Source organism: Magallana gigas, chromosome 1 (genome assembly GCF_963853765.1).
Source record: "Magallana gigas chromosome 1, xbMagGiga1.1, whole genome shotgun sequence".
Classification (NCBI taxonomy): Eukaryota; Metazoa; Mollusca; class Bivalvia; order Ostreida; family Ostreidae; genus Magallana; species Magallana gigas.
The window spans coordinates 75815663-75830267 of NC_088853.1; the positions used below are offsets into that span (position 1 = coordinate 75815663).

General features: G+C 35.2%; 1 long non-coding RNA gene across 1 annotated transcript; it reads right to left on the reverse strand.

The window, feature by feature from the left end:
• Window positions 1-8554: 8554 nt before the first annotated feature.
• Window positions 8555-10813, reverse strand: LOC117690730 (uncharacterized). The gene is made up of 3 exons (XR_010712460.1): window positions 10474-10813; window positions 9516-9568; window positions 8555-8929 (listed from the first exon to the last, which is right to left on the reverse strand). It is a non-coding gene; the product is annotated as an uncharacterized lncRNA (long non-coding RNA).
• Between the last annotated feature and the right edge of the window lie 3792 nt (window positions 10814-14605).

The following is a 14605-nucleotide window of genomic DNA, read 5'->3' on the forward strand; positions in this document are numbered from 1 at the left end:
CAAGCTGTCTGCATTCCCAACAGGAGGGGCTGCCAATTCATTACCTCGGCAAGTGGCTACGCAACACGTGGCGTTTAACGTGCCCGTGGAGACCTATGTTACAGATCGGACAGGGTACTCCCCGGTGTGTGTTGAATGTGTGTCAGAGCATGAAATCCTAGACACTGACTGGGGATTGGGTACCTTATTATTGGATTATAACATTGATGTAATGAAATAATAATTTGTAATAGTATTAATGGTTTGGAAAGGCACATGCATTTTGTTATTTTACAGAAGTGTGCAATCTTTGATATATATTTTTAGTTTTGAACGAATTTTGTCATAATGTATGCCCCCCCCCCCCTCCTTTACCATGGTGATAAAAATTTACCATGGTGTAATTTTATCTAAGTTTTTGCATACACATTTGACCAATTAATATAACATTGCATTTGTTTTAATCTTTTACAATGAGGGATATATGTGCAAAGGTTGAGGAAATTCTATTGGAAGGTTTTTTATTAATTTACTAGAAAATTGAAATGGAGTGCACACACACACACATACATACGAACACACACACGCACGGTAGCGATGCTATATCCCCTTCGCAACAAGTTGCGCGAGGGGATAATAAAGGTATTGACCACTGGCTCCGCAGATAAAAAGTAGATAAGAGGAAATAAAAGAGTGCAAGAATAAAAAAAGAAGAGAAGAGTATATATTATCTTTGGTTTTGTTTTTAATTTTGTTGTCAGTCCTAGACAAAGTCCTTATACTTTGACGGAACCTTTACACTCCTTCCATGTCGTGTCTGGACTGGTGCATCCGATAACGAACGGGATTCATCATCATTGACTTTAGTTTTGTGAAGGTCCTGACATTCATCGGGGCCCTCTCTCTGGTCTTGCTCTATTGCAGGCTGAGTTAAGTCTAGATAATCCAAAGCAATGGCCTCAAACTCATTCTGAAAATATCGATGGCGTAATCGACGCTATCTCGATCTTTACAAAGTTTAAGACGGTCATGATGCAGTACTTGCTCTTTCTTTTGATCTCGGATAGTGTAAAGTGGAGCTTTACAGGAAATCACCAGATATGGACCCGTCAAGGGGGGGCCTGAGTTTTGACGATTGACCTACTTTTGTTGTTGAATCCAACTTGTAAACAATGTCGTCCGGATTGTAGTAGTGCTCAACCAGCCTCATGTCATAATCTTTTTTCTGACGTAGTTGTGCCTCTTGCAGATTTTGACGAGCATGATGATGAGCTTATAGATACGATTGGCAAGATCGAAGCACCAGTCGCTTGGACCCTGAGAGTGTAAGCCGTCAGAGAGATTTCCCATAAGCAGATGTACTGGTTGAATGACTTCCCGACCTAGCATTAAGCGGTTTGGGGTATAACCGGTTTAACTATGTATTGTTGAATGAAGAGCCATAGCTAGAAGAGGGAGGTCACTGTCCCAAGTCTTGTTGTTCTTATCTATATAGCATCTAATCATTTCGAGGACCGTGGTGTTATACCGCTTTACTTGTCCATTTGATGACGGATGATAGGGTGTAGTCCGGGTCTTGGCTATTTGGAGTACCTCACATAAGCTTTTAAACAAATTACTGTCAAAGGTTTTTCCTTGATCTGTGTGTACCTCCAAGGGACACCCAAATGTGACGACAAAGTGCACCAAGAACTTCTGTGCAACAAAGAGGGCACATTGATCCGGGAGAGCTGCCATCTCAATCCACTTAGTAAATTGGTCGATCATCATCAACACATAGTTATTACTATCCTCACTGGTATGAAATGGACTAAGTATATCCGAATGAACACGTTCCAGGGGAAAACCGGCATGAAACTGACAAGGAAGCTTTTGGTCTTATGTTGGGCTTCTTGTTCTGATTACAAGTGCTACAAGATGTGACATAGTCAATGCAGTCCCTAGACATATTGTAGTTCTGCTTTAAACGCTTTAGTGTCTTTTGTTGTCCCAGATGACCAGATGACTTCAAATCGTGGCAGCCATGCAGCACTGTACGCTGTAAACCCTAATGTACTACTAGACAAAGACTTCTGTTGGCCTTGCCATCCCACTTGTAATGTAGGACTCTGTCGATAAACTGCAGGTTCTTCCTACTTAACCAAAGTGTTCTAGTTCCTGAAATTTGTAAGCGGAGCTCTGCCTGTTTGGGATCAATATTGCACTCGAGCCACTTAATGATAGGACACAAATCTGGATCCGCTTCCTGCAGCGAGCGTACTTCAGTTGGAGAGTTTCCGACTGCCCAGTTGCAGGCGCCTGGCTCGATTTTTTCATCTACCTGCATGGCCGCTCTCACGTCAAGTACTGGACCCGCAGACAGGGATGACTTTATTGGCTAAGGGAACCACATCATCCACATCCTCATTGAACCTCCCCCACTGTACGTGCGTTCTGACAATAGCGGAACAGGGAAAATCCTGAACGCGTGCTCCCGCATTATAACAGTCACATTCATGTATAACATCTCAAACGGCTCTTACCGTCTGCATTAGTATGCTTTTTGCCAGGCCGATGGACATTATCCATGTTGTACTGCCTTCCTGGACTTGTGATAAAACTGCTCCAATGGTCCTATCTGAGGCATCATTGTCTAAGACGAAAATTCCATCAGGATCTGGTCACGACAAGCAAGGTGCTGAACATCTTAGCTTGTTCAAATGCCTCCCTGTGACAGTTGTTCAATGGCCAAATGCCCTTAGCATTAGCTTAGTCATATATGGGTGCACACATGTCAGCATAGTTCTGGATGTTATCCCTGTGATAGTTTAAAAAGGACAATAGCTCAGTGGGATTAGTTGGCACTAGCCAGTTATTGACAGCTTCTGTCTTGGTTAGTGAGATTAATATGCCCCTGCTACTAACACGTTTCCAACTCTGCATTTGAAACCCCTTGACTGTCAATCATTTCTTTGTCTGTTTATACCCTGGTGTAATTTCGATCAAAATGATTTTTTGTCTGTATTCGAATGTTTTCAATTGCTGTGTGCTGTGTTTCATGATTGAAGGTAATATCAGTGGGTTTTTTTCTGTTTTGCTTTTTTTTTATTTGTTAAATATTCTTTACTGTTTTATAGAGGCACGATTTATCGAATCTTACACAAATGGAATGCTTTCTTTTGGAAATGATTGATTTCCTTTAGAGATAAAAGGTAAAACCAATTTATGGTGTGAATGGACAAGGCTTATGATTTCAGATTTAAGTGTTAAGTTTAAGATACGGTATGATGTTTAAGCTATAAATTTAATAGCTGATCAAATGTCTGCTTGGTAAAACGTTAATACAAAAGAATCCAAGTTATAGCATCCAGTGTTAGTTTAAGGTTTAAGTTTCAAGGTTAAAAGTTTCGTATACGATTTAAGGTTAGTCTAAGCGTTAGTTATAATTTTCTTGAGGGGGTTTACGCTCGACGTTTAGGTTAATTTCAAGAGGTAGTAGAGAAACAAAATAAGGTTATGGTTTAAAAGTTCTAGTTTAGGGTGTCATCTAATATATCTGTTTTCAAACTAACTTTGACCGTATTTATATGTTAAATTGTGAATTTATAGATTAAGAATAAATGTTTTTAATTGATTATTTTTCCAGATATTTGTTACATGTGAAGATGAAGCTTTAATTTTAACTGGAGAGTAAAATACAGACTGCTTCTATGCGGACCTCGCCTGTCATAATTTTCAAATCGAATCGTTCTTGAAAGGCGAGTCAACCCTGCGAGTGAGAGATTGTAGAATTGGAAATGTAGCACAGGACATTTGGTTAACGTTTTCATGGGACATTGATGGAATAGTGGCAATTTTGGATAGAGTTTCAAGCATTACCTCCTCCTTTTCGTATTTAACTGAAAAAAGAAGGGAGTTTTATTGATTTGTACCCAATTTTGAAGAAACATTTACCTTTACATTTATACAGGTCAAAAAATTACCAATATCTGAAATGGACAAAGAGCTTAAAATTTACAGAAGGGGATGGTTTTGATTTCCACTTTGCTCTGTTGCCAAAACAAGGCTGTTTACATTTTCCTGAATTTAAAAGACATGGTTTTGAAAAAAAGCTTTTTATGAAGATTTTAGAAAACAGATTTCAAATACTTTAATGAATTTGGACAAAGCAAATTTGTCCAGAAATACAATTAAAAAGAATGTTATATCTGACATAAGAAAAATGCATGTTTTACCGGATGACCGAAATCTCATTTTGGAAATTCTCGACATAACTCTTCAAAAGATGGACAGAATCGAAAACTTTTACCCCTGCATTGCATTGCATAGAGGTATCAGCTTTTAATGCATCCACAGCTGATGTTAGCATCCATGCTGCATTGACAATTTCAATACCTATTTTGTCACAAAATTTGTTATGGTTTACAAGACATCGTTGGTGAAAGGGGAAATATCATCCCTACTATTTCCTTACGTTGCTGTGCAAATTTTCAAAGCAATTTAGACGGAAAATGCATGGATATGTCTCGAGGTCTTCGTGAAATATTACAACGGCTGGAATCCTTGAGATTTATACAATTTTACGCAGATTCCCCACATCTTTCTTCCTCTAGCATCCATCCCGTTTTTGGAGCAATATCATCTTGTGGTATTCTTGGTGAAAAGGTGCAACAACCATTACACCAACAGAATATTTGAGAGAAGCTTCAGAAAATACAATGAAACTTGGTCGCATAAACATCAGATTGGAAGTTGTATGCATGGATTTTATGAGAACAGGTTATTATCGAGCCGATGACTTTATTTGTATCGAGTCTTTGAAGAACCTTATTTCCAGATATCCACTGATTGTCCCCTTTGATGACAGAGTTCAAAGAAAAGGAAAAACAATCACTGAACTCTTAAAATCTATTCCACAACACATAACCCTTACATTGAATGAACTGTTCAACCAGTATGAGCAAAAAGGTGGGTTTCTCTCAGTTTGGAAAACTTACCAGTATGAAGTAGCAAATGAAGTCTTCTGGAGAGGGAAACCTAATGCTGGGTTTTTTAGCATTGGAAGACAGCACATCTTGTGCATTAAATGATATGTCTTTACAACCTCTTTTTTTGACATTTGACAGAGTCAAGCAAGAGCAGAATATGCAGAATTTTTAATTTTTCTGATTTTATAGGTCAATCTAACAAAATTACTGGTACGAGAGCAATATTGATTTTGCTTCAAGATGTTTTGCATGATCCAAGTAGAAAAGCAGAATGTGACATATCACTACTTGCTGATTTGAGAGGAAGGAAAATGCCCACATGGGGAATACTTGTGGGTTCTATCAATGTTGACTGTTTATGCGAGAGAATAATGAAAAAAAACGCGTACAAGACCCCTTACGTTTTTGGAAGAGTATTAGAAATGTTGAAAGAGTACAATATAGATATGAAAGAAGTTTTGACAGCAGGTTTCCGTCATCTTAAACTTGTTTACTTTCCTGATATGCGAACAGTTGACAACAATAGAAATTCTCGTATGCATTGGTCAGGAAAAGCCGTTTTGAAACTGAATGACGATGCAAATCCCTTCATTAGCAAAGAAGACACTGCAAAGAGGATGACACTAGATGTGATTTGGTTTCTTGAGGACAAACAGTTGGTATACAAATCAAAATTTGTAGAGTACATTCGAGACGGTGGTTTCGTTTTTCCTTGGATGTGCAACTTATTAGAAATACTTACCGATTGGAATTTGGAAAGCAATAATTTTGTAAGCATTTTGGGCTACTTATCTTGCATCGCCCTTATTCAAAATGGATAGTTTGTTCATTTACAAAATCTTGAACGACTTACTTATCTTGCATCGCCCTTATTCAAAATGGATAGTTTGTTCATTTACAAAATCTTGAACGACTTCATTACAGTCTGATATTAAGATTCCCAAACTTGATTCAACGTCATCAGACTTCTCAGGTGTTATCCTTTTTCTCATTGTCAAAATTAAAACACTGTCAATTGAAGCGGTTGCATGAATCGATACCAATAGGTCTTCGAGAGTTAAACTTTTATCGCAACTTGGATATGGAACATTATCCTACATTTTCAGAAAATTAACTCAGATGAAGAAAATGATGACATTTCCATTGTTACCAGTTATGTGGAAGAAGAAAAAATAGTAAAGACAAATAGAAAGCATATGCCTGGAGGTTTAAAGGCTCGGTGGTCGCCAAAAGAAATGGAAATAATGGACCATATTGTTAGCATAAACTTCATTGATCCAAAATTGCATATAGAGAATACCTGCGCCAAACTGAAAGAAATTCTATTCAAGATTGTTCTTTCCTATCATTTAAACTGAAATTTATGAGAATAAAACAAAAAATAAATAAACCATAAATATTTGTTAGAATGCTATCTACTGTTTTTGTAAAGTATTAATTGGAACGCCAAGTATGTTTCTTTGCAAATGAAGATGAAAAATAGTTGGTCATTTTATGTTTTTCTTAAAATTGGTCCATGTTGATGTAAAAGTTATGAAGTGTTTTGACTTAATTATTTCATTAAAGTTCCACTTTAGGAACCATCACTGGAATAGTTATTTAACATTGAGCCTTACATTACCTTAAGGTGGATAGAAAAAATTGTCTAATATTTTGATACGAAAAAGGGTTAAGGTAAAACAGAAGCATTAAGTTTGAGTAATAATAACGGTATATAAAGAGCTAAAATATGGGCTTTGTAGCTAAAGACAAAAAAAAAATAAACAAACAAGCTTTTAGGGTAGATTAACGATTTCTTTTCAACCGATCGTCTCTTTCTTATATCGAAACCTTAAAACAAAACCTGACCTTAAACCTTGCAGCATTAATAATGTATTGTGAAATTGCAAGCTCAAAGTCAAGGTTTGATTTCAAGGTTGAAGTTTAGGATAACATTTTGCTGAAATTGCCAATAAAAATTGCTCTATTTTACGGAAGGGCTATATTTTGTTACACATTGCATGCAGAGGTTTATAACAGGTGTTGGTTCAACTAAGGGGTATGATCAATTAATACTGCCGCAGGACAGTTAAGGCAACATTTTGCTTTTAAACAGCAGTAAAAGGAGGTCGTTTTGCTTTTGTCTATTCATTTCTGCATAATGAATAGTTCTAAACTATTTTGGGTGTTATTGTAAAGATATGGGTCTCCTTTACTTGACCATGTCTAAATTTGTCGGTCACGTGACTTTTTAGGGTCACGTGGGCGTCTTTTAGACAAAAATCGTCAATGCTAAAATGAGACAAAAAGTTCAAGGGCAAGGCAAAAAAATTTAAGAGTAAGTAATATGGCAACATATTCAAAATTATCCATACATCATAGAAATCAATGCTCATTCAGTTGTAAAGTTTACTAGTTATGAAAATTTCTTTAAAAACTGGCTACTTGTTCCTAAAATAGTGCATTTTTGTATTTTTTAATTGCAATTACAAAGTAAACCTTCATCTCTCAACAAATGAGCATCAGTTTTTACAAAGAACTCGTAAAAGGGATTAAAATCATACCAAGTTTAATAATATCTATAGCCGTCTTGCACTTGAACTTTTGCATTTAATTTCTCAATCTAGAAGTCCTCTCAAATCAATACACATTTCAAACGCACAAGTGATCCCAAAAGGGGAGGTAACTCTTTGAGCGATAACTCTTTTGATATAGGCGCGATGTCATTTTATCACATAATCCGAATTAATTTTAGGATATGTTTCAACAGTACATTATGTAAATGGTTATTTAAACATAGTGCTTCTGTTTTATTTATTTCAAAAGAGAAAAGATGGTTACGATGAATCGTCCGCATTTCCTCTGTTGTATCATGGATGTAAACAAAAAACCGTTGTGTATCAGTTCTCTTGGTTAACCGCATTCGCGGAGTTATTGGTTACTTAATATTTTGTTAGTAATGGGAGAAAAATATATAAGAGCTAATTGTACACAATTATTTGAGGGATAAGATGTCTGTCAACAGAGACAAATGAAGCCCCTGATATTAATAAACTAACTAAATTGTTCTCATAATATATATTAGAAAATAAAATATGGAGTATTTTTTTCATTATTTATGTGCAGCCTTTGCCCAATGACTGCATATTCTATAGCACTGCTTGGGTCTGTTATTCTGGGGAGGGGGTTCAAAGGGGTAACTTTATTCTGTTTGCCAGGGGCCAGGTACCATAGTGTTTTACTATGTAAATTGTGAATTAAATTAGAATTTGCCACGGGGACTATACATGTAGATCTGCCCATGTATGAGGCCTTTTCCCATCCTCCATAAGCAATCAACAGTATTCACCTTTGTATTACACATGTTTCACTTGTAATTTAAACACTCATTAAAATTGACTTTTATTTTTATTCAACACATGCAGAATGATTAAGATTAAGGAGAGGGGGAGGGTTAGCATATCTATTCATTCACAAAATAAATTCTAAACGCTCATGTTTCATTACCGAGAAAGGAAAGAGAGTGTGTAAATCCTACAACAAGGCGATCAAAAGCCATTTTTGGTTCACATCAATATATTGAATTTAAATAAGTCTGAATTCTATGTGAGAGACTCTCTCTCCCGCCCATTTACATACCATCCCCTTTCCACTTCTCAAACAAAATTATATATATATAAACAATTATATTTGGTTCATTTGTTTTATTAATTCAAGAAGATATTAAAAGGGACTTTCTGAAAAAAAAATTCTGTGACAACATTTAAACCTGACATATGCATGCAAACTCAAAATTGCAATTTCTTTTTATGATGTCAATGTGTTTATTGTATGACTTCTTAGTTCTGGTCCTCTTCTCTCTTCAAAAACACAGTCTTCCTGTTTCTAAAGTTCAGGTTTTTCTTTCCATCACTTCATCTTGTATATGACACCAGGATAAGGGTGTGGGTAAATGATCACCAATAAGAACATCATTGTAAATCTCAAGACAAAGCAGGTACCAGCTAAAATGAAAATTATATATATTTCAGTAAGTTTAACTTGTTATCAAAATGGCTGAAAGACTGAAATGGAGGATTTTCTACAATTTGATATTCAATGGAATTTATTTATCTTAATTAACAGTTTATTATGTTTAGATGTGCATTTAATTTTGCACAAATTCAAATACAGTTGATTTGAAATTATTCGCATCCTCACCCCTGATATGTGCATGATATTAGTTTAATTGCCCCCCTTTATTTTACCCGGCCTGACCTTAAAAATGCATCTCTCTCTCTCTCTCTCTCTCTCTCTCTCTCTCTCTCTCTCTCTCTCTCTCACAACTGATTTGATTGATTGATATTATATAATGCTGGTGCAGTCAGTGTGAATTAAAACATACCATGTATTGTTGATTTGTTGATGAGCAATATTCAAAATTGTAGATTTATAAATAACATAGGTTTATATCAATCATTTTAAAACATTAAATGAAACCATTCGTACTTGAAAATACTTTTTTCTAATTGAATTGTCTCATAGAATAATCAGATTGGTCATTATTTCAATGATAATTATTGAACTTATACATGTATGTTATTTACTTACATTTTCTTCCAGCCTTTTTTTTTTCAAATCAGTGTGACACTTTTCAAATTACTCTGCAAATAACAAAATATAATTATGAGAAGTCATACAATTTAATTTACATGCATATTAGGACATGTCAACAGTAATTTGAACATTTTTGTGAAAGGTCTACATAATATATTATGCATGGATAGGTAAAATGACAAACACTTCAAATTTTACCGTATTTGAAAGTTACATATGCACATTCTGCACAAACAATACCATATATGACCATGAATGTAGATTCCTCATTTAGAGAAAATCAGATGGAGACATGCAGTCATTTGTTTATTATTATTTGGGTTTTTTATTACCAATAGTACAGCATCATAAGTATGAACCCAGGTGATTTCAAGATTTCAAACAGTGTTATGGACGTAGTAATATACTGAGTTCTAAAAACAAACTAGTAATAATTAAGAATTAATGTGCATAAACATCTTAATATATCAACTGGATGAATGTGTAAACAATATAAATGAACTGTCATGGAAGAACTTTGAACACAGTAGAAAGGTGTTATTGATCAGCTGTTCATCAATTTCCAGAAAATGAAATCAGCATCTTTTAGCCTGCACTGTACTGATTTTCAGAAAATCAAATCAGCTGTTTTCACACAGTCTTTGTATTGTTTACTTACAAATTGAAATAAAAAAAAACAGCTGTGTAAAGCTAAATATTGTCAGTACAGGTACTATGAACTGATTCGTGTCGATTGCAGAAAATGATCAACAATTTAACGGACTGGCAATGAAGCTACATGTACAATGTACATTGTATAGGCCTAAATGTAAACAATGCAGTCTCTCCTCATGTTTTGAACAAAACAACACATTAAGTCGATCAGAAATGCATCAACAGTATAAAATCACAATAAAATAGTTATTGAGCTATCTAGTATATTACAAATACACTGTATATCTAATCTACACACCGGATAAATCATCAAAAGATCGCCATCATCGGGAATACCAGCTACACGTGTTTACATCGTCTGACGAGCGCTTTTGGGACGCAGATTCACACCCATACGACAGATGCGTTATGGAAATTCGTCGTATATTCTGATTGTTGTAAACTTATAAAACACACATGAGTGATTCGTAGTTATATTTTGCTTACGAAGTATTAAATCAGCCGTATTTTATGCTTAAACTGCTGTTTTCGGTATATATTCTATATATGGTAATACAGAGGCGGGGCGTATATTATGACGTCATAACTCATTATCCCTTAATTAGCATATCAAAACGATGTGTTGCCTTATCTGTCCTGCGTGCTTCATTAAAAAAGGAAGCAAATATAATTCATACTACCAATACATATCTTCAAAAAAGTGGAGGAGCTTTTTTTTTATAAAATCAATCTATTCTGTTAAGATCAATTCATTTCTAAGCAGGTATATCTTCTTGGGTAAGGTTTCACAATTAAAGGTTTAGATTCAAGGTTAAGGTTCTCTAACATTAACTTATTCTGATACCAAAAGGTATACCTGTCCGCAATAACATTACTAACATTACAACTTACGCTTGACAATTTTTAAAATCTTAAATGTTGAAACAATCATTGATCGACAAACGTATCATCAAGCTTTAGCCCCCCCCCCCCCCACTCCCAAACAGAAACAATACATGGATGAATTGCTAGGGTAAGATAAGATTAAATGGTAAGGACAGCCCCAATTGTAAGGTTAAGGTATAGGTTTATGGTTAAGAATACTGATTTTGTTTAATATATATTTTGCTTTGTAGAAAAGACATGCCAATAACATGTCGAATCTTTATGAAGTAAAGTTATCATTATGTACAGTAATGTATGTATAAAATATTGTGGAAAGCACCCTGTAATACGACCATTTTATTCTGCTTGGCTTAATTTATTCAAAAAGAAGAACATAGTTTTTGGCAAATCTCCCTCTCTCTGTCTCTCTCCTGAAAGTTTGACGCCTTTGGTAAGTATGACCTATTGTTACAAAAAAATAACAATAAAATATCCATTGTAAATGACTAGATGAATGAATACGAACTACCAATTTGTAACTAACTCTCTCTCTCAAGATTAAGAAATAAAAACACCTATTGTAAATTACTAGCTAACTGGGTTTAACGTGTTATCTTACACGTTAACCTAAACTGTAATCAACCCATGAACAACACGTTTATCTTGAACCTTCAACCTTATTGTGCGTTCTTGCAAACATTGTCGACTTTCATCGACACCTTCAAAAACATGCTGTCATTGTCTTCCCAGATATTTTCTTTCACGCCTTCTTCGAAAATCATTTCTTTTATGTGTTCATCTTCGCTAGCCAAGGGTGACGATCCACGGTGTTTCTCTATTCACCCTTGGCAGATTTAGTAGCTTTAACCGCGCCGTCTATCGGTTTGTAAAGAGTTACCTGCCTTAGCTTTAATAATTTTTATCCAATGAAAATTCGTCTTACTCGATAAACATGGCGGCCTCTACGAAACGTGTTAACGAGAAGCTGAAATTTGCAGTCGGTTCCATTTAGACTATATGACAGAGACGCAGAATAGAAGTATACTATCGCTTCAACAAGGACGTGACGTGTTTCTGAGTACGAGAACTGGTAGTGGATAATCGCTGACTTACGAATGTTTCCCACTTGTATACCCAAATACATGCGTGTTAGTTATTGCACCTCGAATTAATATTATGACCGAACAGTGTAATAAAATTAACAAAGCTCGGTTTTAAGGCAACATTCATTGGAAGAGATGCTATGGAAAACACTGAAATAGAACGTGGATCATATGACTTTGTGTATGGAAGCCCGGAGATGCTCCTAGCCAGTACGAAGTGGCGTGAGATGTTGAAATCAACGATATACCAGGAAAAATTAAAGCTGATCGCAGTAGACGAGGTGCATACAGTTTTACAATGGTACATTTATGAATTATTTATTTAATACTGCAATAACACAGTATTAAAAAATTGATATGAGATTTAAACTGTTGGATGTCTACATCTAAGTATAGTACATTGGTAAAGCTAAACAATTGACCACATTTCTGGAGGGAACGCCTCATAGAACACTTGAAAAAACTCAGTTTTCTAGTTCCTACAAGTCTTTTATATTTTAAAATGACATGATCTTGTAGTACATAATTTTAGGTGCTAGTGCTCAGTTTTAAAGATTACAATATAACATGATTAATATTATGAACACACCAATAACATATTAATTATCTTACTTACTATAAAGTTATTTTCTTTCCCTTTAAGTAATTATTAGATCTCTGAGAGTTTGCTTTAGACGTTCTCCATGTACATTGTACATGGTATTAATGTAGTAATGTTGTATACTCAAAGACAATATTGCAGTAAACAAATTGAGACTGATTCTGTTAAGAAACATCCCAATATCTATGTATACATCACATGTTAATCTAATACTTATTGTTGATTTTTATTTCCAGGGGTGAAGGTACTGATCAAGAGGAACCATTTAGAGAATGGTTTTCACAGATTGGACAATTGAGGTCGTTATATCCTGAAGTACCACTTGTTGCTCTAACAGCAACTTCCGGGCCCTCAAATAGGAGAAAGATGATGAAAATGTTGTGTTTTCGTGCAGGATGTGAAATTATCACAGAAAGCCCCGACCGACAAAATATCAAGATATCATCTCTTCAAATAAATGACAATATTGAATCTACATTCATGTGGTTGCTGGATGACTTGATAAAATCGTAAGAAAAGCTTCCAAGACACATTATATTTTGTGAAACAATATCCACAGTTTCTAAAGTGTATGCTACTTTTTACAAGTTCTTTAATAAAAAAAAAGAACACTTTGAAATGTATCATAGCAAGACACCAGACAACAAAAAAGATGAAATTCGAATGGATATGGCCGAAGATGGACATATTCGAATACTAATCTGCACAAACTCTGCCGGAATGGGTGTGAACTTTCATGGGGCAAATAACATCATACATTATGGATTGCCAAGGGAAATGGACACATTTGTACAACAGATGGGACGCGGAGGACGGGATGGATCATTAGCCAATGAACTTGTCCTTTACAAGGCACATAAGGGTCACTTGAAAAATGAGGAGTCTGACCTTGTCAAATTATGTAAAGATAATGCAGAATGTAGACGCAAGTTATTATGTGAAGGATATGTTCACAAAGCAGCAATCATAATTCCATTACACAACTGTTGTGATATTTGTGAGCGAAAATGTGAATGTGGTCATGCAGAATGCCCAAGAACACACCCTGCATTCAACCAACGTTCCAAGGATGCTGATTCAGATGAAGAAGATATGAAAAGACAAACCAGTGAAAGTGAGAAATCACTGTTGCACCATAAACTCAATCTGCTTAAATATGAGCTTTCAGATTTTCATTCAACACAGATGATAACAGATATGATCTGTGGACTGACAGATGAGGTGATTGACAACATTGTGAAATACTGTGACACATTATTTAGTCCTGATGATGTCATGCGAAATTTCCCATATGGAACTATGGCATTGCAATTAAAATATGTTCAATTATATCAGATGTCTTTGGGGATACAGATATGTATACAATTAATGAAAGTGAGGACGATTTTTAATATGTTGCAAAAGTGTACTTCCTACAATATATTTTTTTCAACTTGTTAATGAATTGTTCTTGATGATTATTTGATTTTCTATAATACATTTGAAATAAACTTTGTCAATTTCAGTGATTTGCTTTTATTAATGGTCCTCTCATAAAAACATGAAATGCAGATACCAACAATACTACTTTCAACATCAGTGCACAAAATTCTCGTTACAATATACACTTGTACTCATAGGCCATTCTCGGGGTGAGAAGACAGAGACAGTTTGCCATGAATCGAAATAACCACAGTTGATATTTGGTATGATTTCCCGCCCTTGATAACAGCATTTGAAATTTTGAATTGCTGAGAACTCTATCGCCATCCCCCATTTTGTAAGCATCATTTGTATCGCGTAATAGGAGGGTGCATTTCATAAAAGATGCATGATATATCGCAACATGGTCAAATTTGGATGACGAGTCGTCAGGTTCTTCC